The sequence below is a fragment of the Podarcis vaucheri genome (assembly GCF_965113315.1).
Source record: "Podarcis vaucheri genome assembly, chromosome: 6".
Lineage (NCBI taxonomy): Eukaryota > Metazoa > Chordata > Lepidosauria > Squamata > Lacertidae > Podarcis > Podarcis vaucheri.
Window position 1 is genome coordinate 53234193 of NC_138764.1, and position 12614 is coordinate 53246806.

Sequence of the window (12614 nt, forward strand, 5' to 3'; positions counted from 1 at the left end):
CTAGTAAATCTAATGCATAAAGATCAAGCAGGATTCCTTCCAAATAGGTTACTTAAAGATAATGTAAGGCATACCATAAACATCATTGAATATTTGGAATGTAAGAACAAAGTACCTGTGGTGCTGATTTTCATCGATGCCGAAAAGCCATTCGACAATGTTTCATGGCAGTTCCTACTAAAAAGTATGGAGAAAGCAGGGCTAGAGGGCGAGTTTATGGAAGGAATAAAAGCAATCTACTTGAATCAATCTGCTAAACTGATTATAAATAACAATCTAACAAATTCATTTAAAATTGAAAAAGGAACAAGACAGGGATGCCCTCTATCCCCGCTTTTATTCATTATGGTACTAGAGGTAATCACGAATAAAATAAGAGTAACACCAGAGATTCGAGGGATCAAAATAGGAACGAAAGAATACAGACTAAAAGGGTTCAGGAGCAGAGACGCAGAGAAGGGAGGAAGCAGAGAGCGAGGGGGAGGAATCCGAAGGGAAAATGAGTGATGATGACGACCCGAGATCTCCAAGCCTAAGCAGTGAGTCAGAGGACTCCCAAAAGGGAGCCCCAGTGAGCAGAGCAAGGGGGGGATCCGGGGGGACACCCCAGGAGGAAGGGAACAGAGGAGATTCAGAGAGCAGCAGCTGGAAGTCGGGACCCACGCTCATAACTGAGAGCGGCAGCAGCTGGAAGTCGGGACCCACGCTCAAGACTGAGAGCAGCAGGGAGGAAGGTAGCCAGGCATCGGGTTCCGGAGGCTGTCAGCAGGAGGGAGGGCACGAGTCAGGGGTGGTCACGCCCTCCTCAGAGAGCGAGGCAACGGTTAAGAGGAAAGTAGAGAGTTGGGCGCGCGCGCCAAGTTCAAATGCAGCGGAAGCTGGAGCAGTAAGCAGCCCGGAGAGTGAGCCAGGTCCTAAAGCCCGCCGCAAGGAGGCAGAAGGATCAGGGGGGTCAGCGTCAGAGGAGAGTAGAAGGGAGGAGGCCCAGGGGGGCAGAAGGACCCAGAGACGTAGGGAGAGGCGAAGGAGGTGGAGCAAGGCTAGGGTATTAAGCTGGTGTGCAAGAGGCGGGGACTCAGACGGGTCTTCGCCGACCTAGGGCAGAAGGTGTAGAGCTGCACGCTGCAGTTCGGAAATGAAACCTGTAACTTAATAAAGACTCTTATAAAGTGAACGCTGGCGGACTTGGTCCTATGTGAGCTGGGACTGGGTGGCAGCCCTGACAGTAAGACCCGTCTCTCAAAAGCTTCGGACACCTGATATCTCGCAGCGGAGAGAGAGGCAGCTGGAGGAGGGGATCGGTGTTTGGGAGCAAGCTCACGACGGTTAGCAGAGATGACGGAAGCAGAGACAGTTGCAGCGCTGCAACAGGCAGTTACCCAATTGAACGCGGAGGTACTGGCATCCAAGAAGAGGGAGGAGGATGCGGCAGCCGCCTACAGAGATCTCCACGCCAGGTTTGAAGCATGGGTTAAACACGGGCAGCCAGGACCCAGACCGGAGGGGGTTGGGTTGGCACGGAGAGCAGGAGGGCTTGTGGCTCACTTCGATGGGAATTTACAACAGTACCCCAATTTTCGAGCAGACGTAATGTGCGCACTGCAACTGCTGGCAAAAGACTTTAGAGATGAGGAAGAGAAAGTGGGGTTCATACTATCCCATTTGCATGGGGATGCTAAAGCGTGGCTACGCAATTTGTGGAGGGATAAAGATCCGGCGCTTCAGAATGCAGATGCCTTTATCAAAGCGATGGATGCGTGTTTTTTGTCTACTATTGATGTGGATCTTGCCCGACGGGAGATTCATGGACTAAAACAAGGGAGGGCAAGCGTCCGGCAGTACCACGCCCGCTTTTTTGCGCTGGTCAGTGCCTTAGAGTGGGACCGGGATTCGCCCCCTGTCAGAGACCTGTTCTGGGAGGGTCTAAGCTCTGCGGTCAAGGATGAAATTGCAAGGGGGGAGAGGCCCCGAAGCACGCAGGAGGTGGTCCAAGGGGCGCTGACTGTGGGGGTGAGGCTGGAAGAACGTCCATGGTGCAGAGATGAAGGACGTGGAGGGCGCGAAGCAGCGAGAAGTTTCTCTTTCGTTCCAAGAGAAGCAGCGCGTGCGCAATCCACACCTCCGCCTGGAGGGGGAGGGGAACCGATGGAGGTTGGAGGTGCAAGGGCTCAGTCAGCAGCCAGAGCCCAAGCACCGACAGCAGTGAAAGCGAAGCCTCCTAGAGGGAACAGGAAGTGTTACATCTGCGAGGATCCAGGCCATTTGGCGAAAGAGTGTCCCCGGAGGCTCCACAAGCACACTGCAGCCTCAGCAATGGTGACTGCAGCAACGCAGCAAGGAGAACCACAGCAGGGAAACGACGATGTCTGGCTGGAGACAGAGGCACTGGGGCCCAGCCAGACGCATCAGTGAAGCAGTCCCCAGCGATCTTGCAACCCACGGACCCCCTCCCACCCAAACCAGTAGTGCAGCTCACAGCATCTCTCCAGCTACCCGATGGCGTCACTATCGAAGTGCCGCTTTCTGTGGATTCTGGAAGCAACGCAGACTTTATAGCGCAGGATTTTGTGGAGCAGCACGCTATACAGCTACTGCCTGCCACTCTGCCCCTGCAAGTCGTCACAGTGGATGGCAGAGAGTTGCTAGGGGGGCAGGTGGTGAAGCAAACGCCACCGATGGTGATGCGCCTTGGCAACCACAGGGAAGTCATCAGTTTTAATGTCACCCAACTGTCGGACACGCCCATTGTGTTGGGCATGAGTTGGCTGGACAGGCACAGTCCGACACTGGCTTGGTACCAGAGACAGCTGATCTTCGGCTCCTCTTATTGCGCAGAACACTGCATCCTGCCCAGACAGGAGGGAGAGGAGGAGGAATCACAACTGCAGTTGGGAACGTTGCAAGCAGTCCCCCACAAATACGCAGACTTTCTGGAGGTCTTCTGCGAGAAAGAGGCTGACAAGCTACCACCGCACAGGCAATATGACTGCAAGATTGACCTCCTACCAGGGGCGACGCTGCCGAAAGGGAAGCTGTATTCCATGTCTGAGGACGAATTACAGGAACTCAAACAGTTCATAGATCACAATTTGCAGCGCGGTTTCATCCGGGAGTCCAGGGCAGTAGGGGGCAGTCCTGTTTTCTTCGTGAAGAAGAAAGACACGCCCCAAAAAAGACTGGTGGTGGATTTTCGCCTCTTAAACAAGATGACCAAGCCTTCTGATTTCCCCATGCCCAGGATTGACGACCTACTAGCGACGGTGCGCAAGGGACGCGTGTTCACCAAGTTGGACCTGCGAGGTGCGTACAATCTCATCCGCATGAGGGAGGGCGATGAGTGGAAGACAGCCATGTTCACGCCTCTGGGCACCTACGAATACAGAGTGATGCCGTTTGGATTGCAAAACGGTTCTCACTGTTTCCAAGCTTTCATGCATCATGTGTTGGCGGGACTCCTTTACAAGAAGTGCGTCTGCTTTCTGGATGACATCCTGATATTCTCCGAATCGCAGCAAGCCCATGACCAAGATGTTCGGGAGGTGCTGGAGAGGCTGCAGCAGCATAGACTGTACGCCAAACTGGAGAAGTGCCAGTTCGACACGACGGAGGTGGATTTCTTGGGTTACAAGTTGTCGGACAAGGGGCTAGCCATGGACAGCGCCAAGGTTCGTGCGGTGTTGGATTGGAAGAGCCCGCGCAACCGGAAGGAGGTCCAGCGGTTTGTCGGCTTCGCCAACTTCTATCGCAAGTTTATCAAGGGGTTCGCGATGCAGACGGCGGCCATTACGGACACGCTAAGCTCCAAGAAAAAGAAATTCATCTGGACGGAGCAGGCGGAGCAGTCCTTTCAGGCACTCAAGCGTCTCTTCGCGTCGGAAGAGCAACTGCTGCATATCGACCCCAGCAGGCCGATGCGGGTAGAGACAGACGCGTCCGATAGAGCAGTGGGAGCTGTCCTGCTGCAAAGGGACCCACAGGGGGTCTGGAGGCCGGGAGCGTTCTACTCCAGAAAGCTCAGCAAGTCGGAGCAGAACTACACCATCTGGGACAGGGAGTTGCTGGCCATTCATGCAGCTTTCAAGGCGTGGAGGCACTTCCTGATCGGCGCCAAGCACACGGTGCAGGTCTGCACGGATCACAAGAATCTGGAGCACTGGCGCACGGCTCAGTTCCTGAACCAGAGGCAGATACGTTGGGCGGAGTTCTTTGCTGACTTCAATTTCCGAATAGAGTACGTCCCAGGCGACACCAACGTCATGGCGGATGCACTGTCCCGCAAACCGCAATACCTCGAAGAGGCGACGCCAGCGGCAGCCATGCACATCTTCGCGCCAACAGCGTGGGCGTGCGCTTCAGCCACAGTAGACCTGGATGCGGTGCGGCGGGCGTTGCAGGACGACTCCTTCGCGCAGGCGAAGATGGCAGAGGTGCACAAGGGCACGGCGAAGGGCGACGAGTTCCAGATACGAGACGGCTTGCTCTTACGTAAAGGGGCCATCTACGTGCCGGGAGACGAACTTCGCGCCAGGGTACTGCAGCAGCTGCACGACGCACCCACGGCCGGGCACTTTGGCACGGAAAAAACGGTGGAATTAGTCGCAAGGGACTTTTGGTGGCCCAGACTGAGAGGGGAAGTCGCGGACTACGTTGCGAGGTGCGACACCTGCCAGAGGGCCAAACCGGTGCACAAACCACCGGCGGGACTGCTGGAACCGCTGCAAACGCCGTTTGAACCGTGGGAGAGAGTGGCCCTGGACTTTGTTACGGATCTACCCAGCTCGAGAGGCAAGACAGCTGTACTAGTGGTGGTGGACTTGTTCACCAAGATGGCACATTTCATTCCGTGTGCGAAGGTGGCCACGGCGGAACAAACCGCCAAACTGTTCATAGATCACGTGTTCAAAGTGCATGGTCTGCCGCGGTCTATCCTGTCCGACCGCGGGCGCCAGTTCGTCTCGAATTTCTGGCAGAAGCTGATGAGTTTTCTAAATGTCAAGGTCGATCTGGCATCAGCAAGACACCCGCAGACCAACGGGCAAGCAGAGAGGGTCAATGCCATCATGCAGCAGTACCTGAGATGCTATGCCAATCAACAACCTGCGACCTGGGTGGATTACCTGCCGCTCGCCGAGTTCGCTTACAACAACACGAAGCACGTGTCCACAGGGGTGACGCCGTTCTTCGCCAACAATGGGAGGAATCCCAGAACCTTCCCGGGACGGGAGAGAGTGGGGGACGGAGAACCACAGACGGCGGACGCGTTCGCGTCAGAGTTGCAGGCGGTACACGATCAACTCAGACGGCAGCTGGAGCTAGCTAAGCACGCCTACAAGGTGCAAGCTGACAAGCACAGGCGGGTTGGCGAAGAGATCCAAGTGGGAGACTGGGTCTGGTTGGCAGCCCACGCAGTGCCGACCAGGTCACTAGCCAAGAAGAAGTTGGGGCACAAGCAAATTGGTCCGTACCAAGTCGAAGCACAGATCAACCCGGTAGCCTTCCGACTGGCGCTGCCGGAGGGTTCCAGAATGCATCCGGTGTTCCACAGGTCGGTGCTCACTCCCTACAAGGCACCTCACAGATTCCAGGAGCCAGGGACGGCACCGAGTCCGTTCCGGGAGCGGACGGAGACGCGAGGGGTGACGCAGCAAGACCCCATCAACGAGGTCACGGAGATTTTGGACTCCAGATGGGGGGAAGAGGGAGTCGAATACCTCCTAGCCAGAGAGGGCACCCGGGCCAGCGCCAATAGCTGGGTGCCAGACTACGCTTTGGAGGAACCCCTGCTCAAGGACGAGTTTCATGCCCTTTTCCCACACAGACCCATGCCAGCGAGCTTCTTCGACGACTGGCTGTTCACGCCCACACTTTCTTCCAGCACGTTCCATGGATTCGACTCGGACGGGGAACCCGCACTGAGCACCCGTTCCCCAGAAGGATCGCCGGCGGGTTCGGCGTCAGACACCTCGTATTGGTGGGACGATCGACCGGAGGAGCAATGGCGCCGGAAGTGGCTGGAGATGCCAGGTCGAGCGACCGACGCAGAGACTGACATGGACGTGTTCGGGGAGGACCTTGGGTTCGAGCACGGCGGTACAGAGATGGAAGCGGAACAGGTCAACGTCGGCGACCGCGAGGAGGAAGACTCGGAGGTCTTCAGTTGGCGGCCAACCACGGGGAGCGAACTGTATCCGGCATTCCCTCCCGTGATGATGGAGCACCCAGCACCCACACCTGAAAGCGGGGAGGGGGGAAAGGGGGGCTTCGAGGGGGGGATGGATGTCAGGGGTTCAGGAGCAGAGACGCAGAGAAGGGAGGAAGCAGAGAGCGAGGGGGAGGAATCCGAAGGGAAAATGAGTGATGATGACGACCCGAGATCTCCAAGCCTAAGCAGTGAGTCAGAGGACTCCCAAAAGGGAGCCCCAGTGAGCAGAGCAAGGGGGGGATCCGGGGGGACACCCCAGGAGGAAGGGAACAGAGGAGATTCAGAGAGCAGCAGCTGGAAGTCGGGACCCACGCTCATAACTGAGAGCGGCAGCAGCTGGAAGTCGGGACCCACGCTCAAGACTGAGAGCAGCAGGGAGGAAGGTAGCCAGGCATCGGGTTCCGGAGGCTGTCAGCAGGAGGGAGGGCACGAGTCAGGGGTGGTCACGCCCTCCTCAGAGAGCGAGGCAACGGTTAAGAGGAAAGTAGAGAGTTGGGCGCGCGCGCCAAGTTCAAATGCAGCGGAAGCTGGAGCAGTAAGCAGCCCGGAGAGTGAGCCAGGTCCTAAAGCCCGCCGCAAGGAGGCAGAAGGATCAGGGGGGTCAGCGTCAGAGGAGAGTAGAAGGGAGGAGGCCCAGGGGGGCAGAAGGACCCAGAGACGTAGGGAGAGGCGAAGGAGGTGGAGCAAGGCTAGGGTATTAAGCTGGTGTGCAAGAGGCGGGGACTCAGACGGGTCTTCGCCGACCTAGGGCAGAAGGTGTAGAGCTGCACGCTGCAGTTCGGAAATGAAACCTGTAACTTAATAAAGACTCTTATAAAGTGAACGCTGGCGGACTTGGTCCTATGTGAGCTGGGACTGGGTGGCAGCCCTGACAGTACGCAGATGACTTGATGCTATCCTTAGAAAATCTGCAAAAAAGTGTTAGTAAGGCCTTGGAGATGTTAAAAGAATTTGGCAAGCTATCCGGTTTCAAATTAAATAAATTAAAGAAAAAAATGTTGACTAAAAATCTGGGAAAAGATGAAAGAGAAAAATTGGAGACACAGAATGGAATTAAGGTGGCAAAAAAAATAAAATATTTGGGAATCTGGCTAACTACAAAAAACATAAATTTAATTCAGGATAATTATCTTACAACATGGAAGGAGATTAAAAAAGATCTAGATATGTGGAATAGAGTGAAACTTTCGTGGACGGGAAGGATGGCGGCAATAAAAATGAACAAACTCCCAAGAATGTTATTTTTGTTTCAAAATATCCCAGTGATTAGAGGCTCCAAAATGTTTACTGATTGACAAATAACTCTTTCAAAATTTATATGCCAAGGGAAAAGACTGAGAATTAGATTTAAACTACTTACAGATCGGAAAGAAAGAGGGGGATTCTCGGTACCTAATCTGAAATTAAACTTCGAGGCGTCCTGCCTCTGTTGGATCAAAGATTGGATTAATTTGGAAAACACTGACCTACTAGACCTAGAAGGCTTGAACAACAGATTCGGTTGGCATGCCTATTTGTGGCTAAATAAAGAAAAGGTACACAAAGGTTTCTCAAACCATATTATTAGAGGGCCACTATATGAAGTTTGGGAGAGAAATAAAAAACTTTTAGAATGGTAAACACCGTGGTGGTTATCGCCAATCATTTTAACTATCAAAAAAGCAAATATGGAAGGAGAAAGACTGACCTATGAAGACCTACTGATAAGATCAGAAAGTGGATGGAAGATGAGACCATATGAGGAGCTGAAAGACAAATTAACAGGCTGGCTGCAATTCCATCAAATAAATGCAGCATGGAAGGAAGATAAAAAAGTAGGGATGAATGAGAAAAAATCTAAATTTCAGATAGAAATAATTGAAGGCAAATCCAAGTTATTATCCAAAATGTGTAACATATTATTAGAATGGGATACCAAAGATGAAGAAATAAAGGAGGTCATGACAAAATGGGCAATGGATTTGGGATACAATATAGAATACGATAAGTGGTTGAAATTATGGACTAGTGGAATGCAATTCACGGCATGTGAATATATGTGTCACACTCAGAGAAAATTTGGAAAAGATGATGTATAGATGGTACATCACACTGGCAAAATAAGGGAAAATGTATAAAACAGGAAATAAGGCCTGCTGGAAGTGTAAAATCAAAGAAGGCAATTTCTACCATATGTGATGGACATGCGAAGAAATGAAGAAATTTTGGGAACTTATTTATAATGAGTTAAAAAAAATATTTAAATACACTTTTCCCAAAAGACCAGAGGCCTTCCTACTAGGAATAATCGGGGATGAAATTAAAAAAGAAGATAAGACATTATTCCAGTATGCTACAGTTGCGGCTAGAATATTAATTGCACAAAATTGGAAAAGTCCAAACACCCCAGCGATTAGAGATTGGCAAATAAAATTATTTGAATTTGTTGAATTAGCAAAAATGACACAAAAAATCAGAAACCAAAAAAATACAAAGTTTATTAGTGACTGGAATAAATTTATGGTATACATTGAAGGGAATTATAGAAACTTAAAAACTATAGCAGGTTTGATATAGATCTTACAATGTATAAACCATTAACAATTATCAGCTGCAGGAAAAAGAAAGTATTTTTACTAAGAAACCCGAAATCGGGAGGGATGGAGGTCAATAGGTGTGTAGGGGAAATATTTAAATATTTGAAGATATAAAGATCTAAGTGTGAAGACAAAGAACGGTAACGGAAACTGATGTTATTTTTATGTTATGTTTGGATATTTCTTTTGAAATTGTTGATTTGTTTTCTCTTTTGGTTATCTAAGTGAAATTCAATAAAAAAGAAATGGGAAAAAAACACACAAAAAACACAAAGTGTTGGTGCTGACCTTTAAAGCCCTAAACAGCCTTGGCCCAGTGTCTCCATCCCCTTCGTTCTGTATGGACACTGCAAAGAATGATGTGGAATCTAGAGAGCATATCTGCTTTATATCAAGTCATTCCTTTGGCTTAGCTATCCCAGTATTATCTATGCTGACTGGCAGAAGAAACTAGCAGGGCTTTTCCACAGCCCTCTTGGGCTGAGATCCTCTGGATCAGGAATGGGGAGCCTATCCAGATGTTGCTATCCAGAGAGCCAGCGTGGTGTAGTGGTTAAGAGCGGTAGATTCGTAATGTGGTGAACCGGGTTCGCTTCCCCGCTCCTCCACATGCAGCTGCTGGGTGACCTTGGGCTAGTCACACTTCTCTGAAGTCTCTCAGCCTCACTCACCTCACAGAGTGTTTGTTGTGGGGGAGGAAGGGAAAAGAGATTGTTAGCCGCTTTGAGACTCCTTCGGGTAGTGATAAAGCGGGATATCCAAACTCTTCTTGCTGGCCTCCAGCTCCCACCAGCCCCACCCAGAATGGCCAATGTGATCAGAGACTGTGAGAATTTCAATCCAACAGCAATCTGTAGGGCCCCATGCTCCTCATCCCTGCTTTGAAAAAAGAAGGCAGGCGTTGAACCTGGAACTTTATTCATTTCATTTGACAATATCCCACTTTCCCTCCAAGTAGCTCAGATGAGATCTCCCCTGCATTTTATTGCCAGCCTGAGCGATAGCGACTGGCCCAAAGTCACACACTGAGCTTCATGGCCAAGCACAGATTTGAACCTGGGTCTGCCCCATTCACGTTTATCACTCTAACCACTGCGCCACACAGTCTGCCCAGTGATCAAGATCAGAGCTAGAAGCCCTTCGAATAAAGGGAACGCCAAGTATTCCCTTCACTTTTGAGTTAAGCACATCCACTCGTGCAAAAAGAAAGATGGAAGTCTCAAGGTGCACATAAAAGCAAAGCGTGTCCATCCCCATCGTTCTGTATGGACACTGAGGTCCAGCTCCAAGTGCCTTCTGGCGGTTCCCTCACTGCAAGATGTGAGGTTACAGGGAACCAGACAGAGGGCCTTCTTGGTGGTGGCATCCACCCTGTGGAACACCCTCCCTTCAGATGTCAAGGAGATAAAGAATGACACATCTTTTAGAAGACATCTGAAGAAATCCCTGTAGTGGGTTTTTAATGCTTGGTGTTTTTATTATGTTTTTATATATGTTGGAAGCTGCCCAGAGTGACGGGGAAACCCAGCCAGATGATGATGATGATGATGATGATGATGATTATTATTATCATACCTCAGGTTTGTCCCAAACCTCAGGATTTCTGTGAAGACCATAAATATCCAATGCAGTTAGAAAGCCTGCGGAGAGAAGAGACACACAATGTAGTTCATAAAAGGTTAGCCACCTTATATGGAATGTGGAATTAAATAGTGAAGACAGGGTAAGAATGAAGATGGAAGAGGAAGGGGTGAGTTCAAAGGAAGTCTGCAGAAGGGAGAGAGGGGAAACCTACCTTTTGGTAAGGTTCGTCCATCAGCAAAAGTCACAGGAGAATTCAGTTCTCGTGCTATAAGAGGTACTGGAGGATAAAGCCGAAGGCTCTCCTTAATGCACATGGTGCTGTACGTCATCTTTCCCAAGTCGTCCCTTAAAGACACCGCCCAAAATTACTGGAGTTAAGTCACATAAAGTTTTATTAAGATGAAGGAAAAAGGAGACAGGGTGGAATCCAGTACCTACTCTTTCCTTGCTCGATACAAGTGTGTGGGTGGGGTGGGGTGGGGTGGGGTTTGATTCAGTTCACATTTAAAGGAGTACTTATCTAATTCATACTTTGTGAAACAAGATGTGAATTGAAACACAGCCAGCCTTCAAAACTTGCATTTCTCCAGCCAAATAACAGGTGCAAAAATAGACATTCTAGTTTAAAGTGTACAAGAAGATGCATATATTAGTGAATAGTGTCATGGTCAGATCACTTCCTGGTGCAACTGGACTTCTCCGTGACCCTTCCCCTTTGCAGGGAGGTGGGAGTGATTCAGATGGTCCCCACCCCCACTTAATGGATCCAAATGGTTTCCAGAGAGTGGTAGGGGATGCTTTATCCCATGTTGATGGCCTTTCAGCTGATTCCCTGGTGGCCTGCTGGAATGCGGAGTTAACCAGGAGTTATTGACTATCAGGCTCCGAAGCGCCCTCTCCGATTTCATGGAGCCTGGACAGCCCCGTGGTTGTCCCTGGAGCTGAGGGTGATGAAACAATAGCTGAGATGGCTAGAGTGCTGGTGGTGGAAAACTCACTCTGAACCTGACCGGACACAGGTTAGAGCTCAATGTTGAGCCTACCAAATGGTGATAGTGATGGCGAAGAGGACCTTCTTCACCCCTCTATTGCATCTACAGAAAACAGCAACAGGAGACCCTTTCAGGTGGTTCACAATTTAACGGAACCACCTGTGTCACTGGGGCCTGATAAGGACCCCGAGATCGCCTGCAATGATTTTGCAAAGGTTTTTTTTTTTTGCAGATAAAGTTGCTCAGATTCAGAAAGAGGTAGGCTCCACCGTGGGAGCAGGGCCAGGGCAGGAGAGTGCTAGATGTCTGATATTCTTGCAAAGAAGCTGGTAAAATGCGGACTTGACTATGCTACCTCTCAGTGGATTTGTAACTGGCTGACTGACCGAACCCAAAGGGTGCTCATCAATGGTTCCTCTTCATCCTGGAGAAGAGTGACTAGTGGGATGCCACAGGGTTCTGTCTTGGGCCCAGTCTTATTCAACATCTTTATCAACAACTTGGATGATGGACTCAAGGGCATCCTGATCAAATTTGCAGATGACACCAAACTGGGAGGGGTGGCTAACACCCCAGAGGACAGGATCACACTTCAAAACGACCTTGACATGGGCCAAAACAAACAAGATGAACTTTAACAGGGAGAAATGTAAAGTATTGCAGTTGGGAAAAAAAAAATGAGAGGCACAAATACAAGATGGGTGACACCTGGCTTGAGAGCAGTACATGTGAAAAGGATCTAGGAGTCTTGGTTGACCACAAACTTGACATGAGCCAACAGTGTGACGCGGCAGCTAAAAAAGCCAATGCAATTCTGGGCTGCATCAATAGGAGTATAGCATCTAGATCAAGGGAAGTAATAGTGCCACTGTATTCTGCTCTGGTCAGACCTCACCTGGAGTACTGTGTCCAGTTCTGGGCACCACAGTTCAGTGGCGTAGCGTGGGTTGTCAGCACCCGGGGCAAGGCAAGTAATTTGCGCCCCCTAACCCGTGGATTTGCGCCCCCTAACCCTAACCCCCAGATGTTGCGCCCGGTGCGGCCGGCCCCCCCCTGCACCCCCCACGCTACGCCACTGCCACAGTTCAAGAAGGACACTGACAAACTGGAACGTGTCCAGAGGAGGGCAGCCAAAATGGTCAAAGGCCTGGAAACAATGCCTTATGAGGAACGGCTAAGGGAGCTGGGCATGTTTAGCCTGGAGAAGAGGAGGTTAAGGGGTGATATGATAGCCATGTTCAAATATATAAAAGGATGTCA

The 12614-nt window shown here is 50.6% G+C and overlaps 1 pseudogene across 1 annotated transcript in view; it reads right to left on the reverse strand.

The window, feature by feature from the left end:
• Positions 1-12614, reverse strand: part of LOC309534562 (taurochenodeoxycholic 6 alpha-hydroxylase-like) — a 37401-nt pseudogene that overhangs the window by 9036 nt on the left and 15751 nt on the right. Inside the window, exons 9-10 of the transcript XR_014224721.1 lie at positions 10574-10707; positions 10354-10418 (exon numbers count right to left, since the gene is read on the reverse strand). The product of XR_014224721.1 is annotated as a taurochenodeoxycholic 6 alpha-hydroxylase-like (transcript). The remainder of the gene's footprint in view (positions 1-10353; positions 10419-10573; positions 10708-12614) is intronic.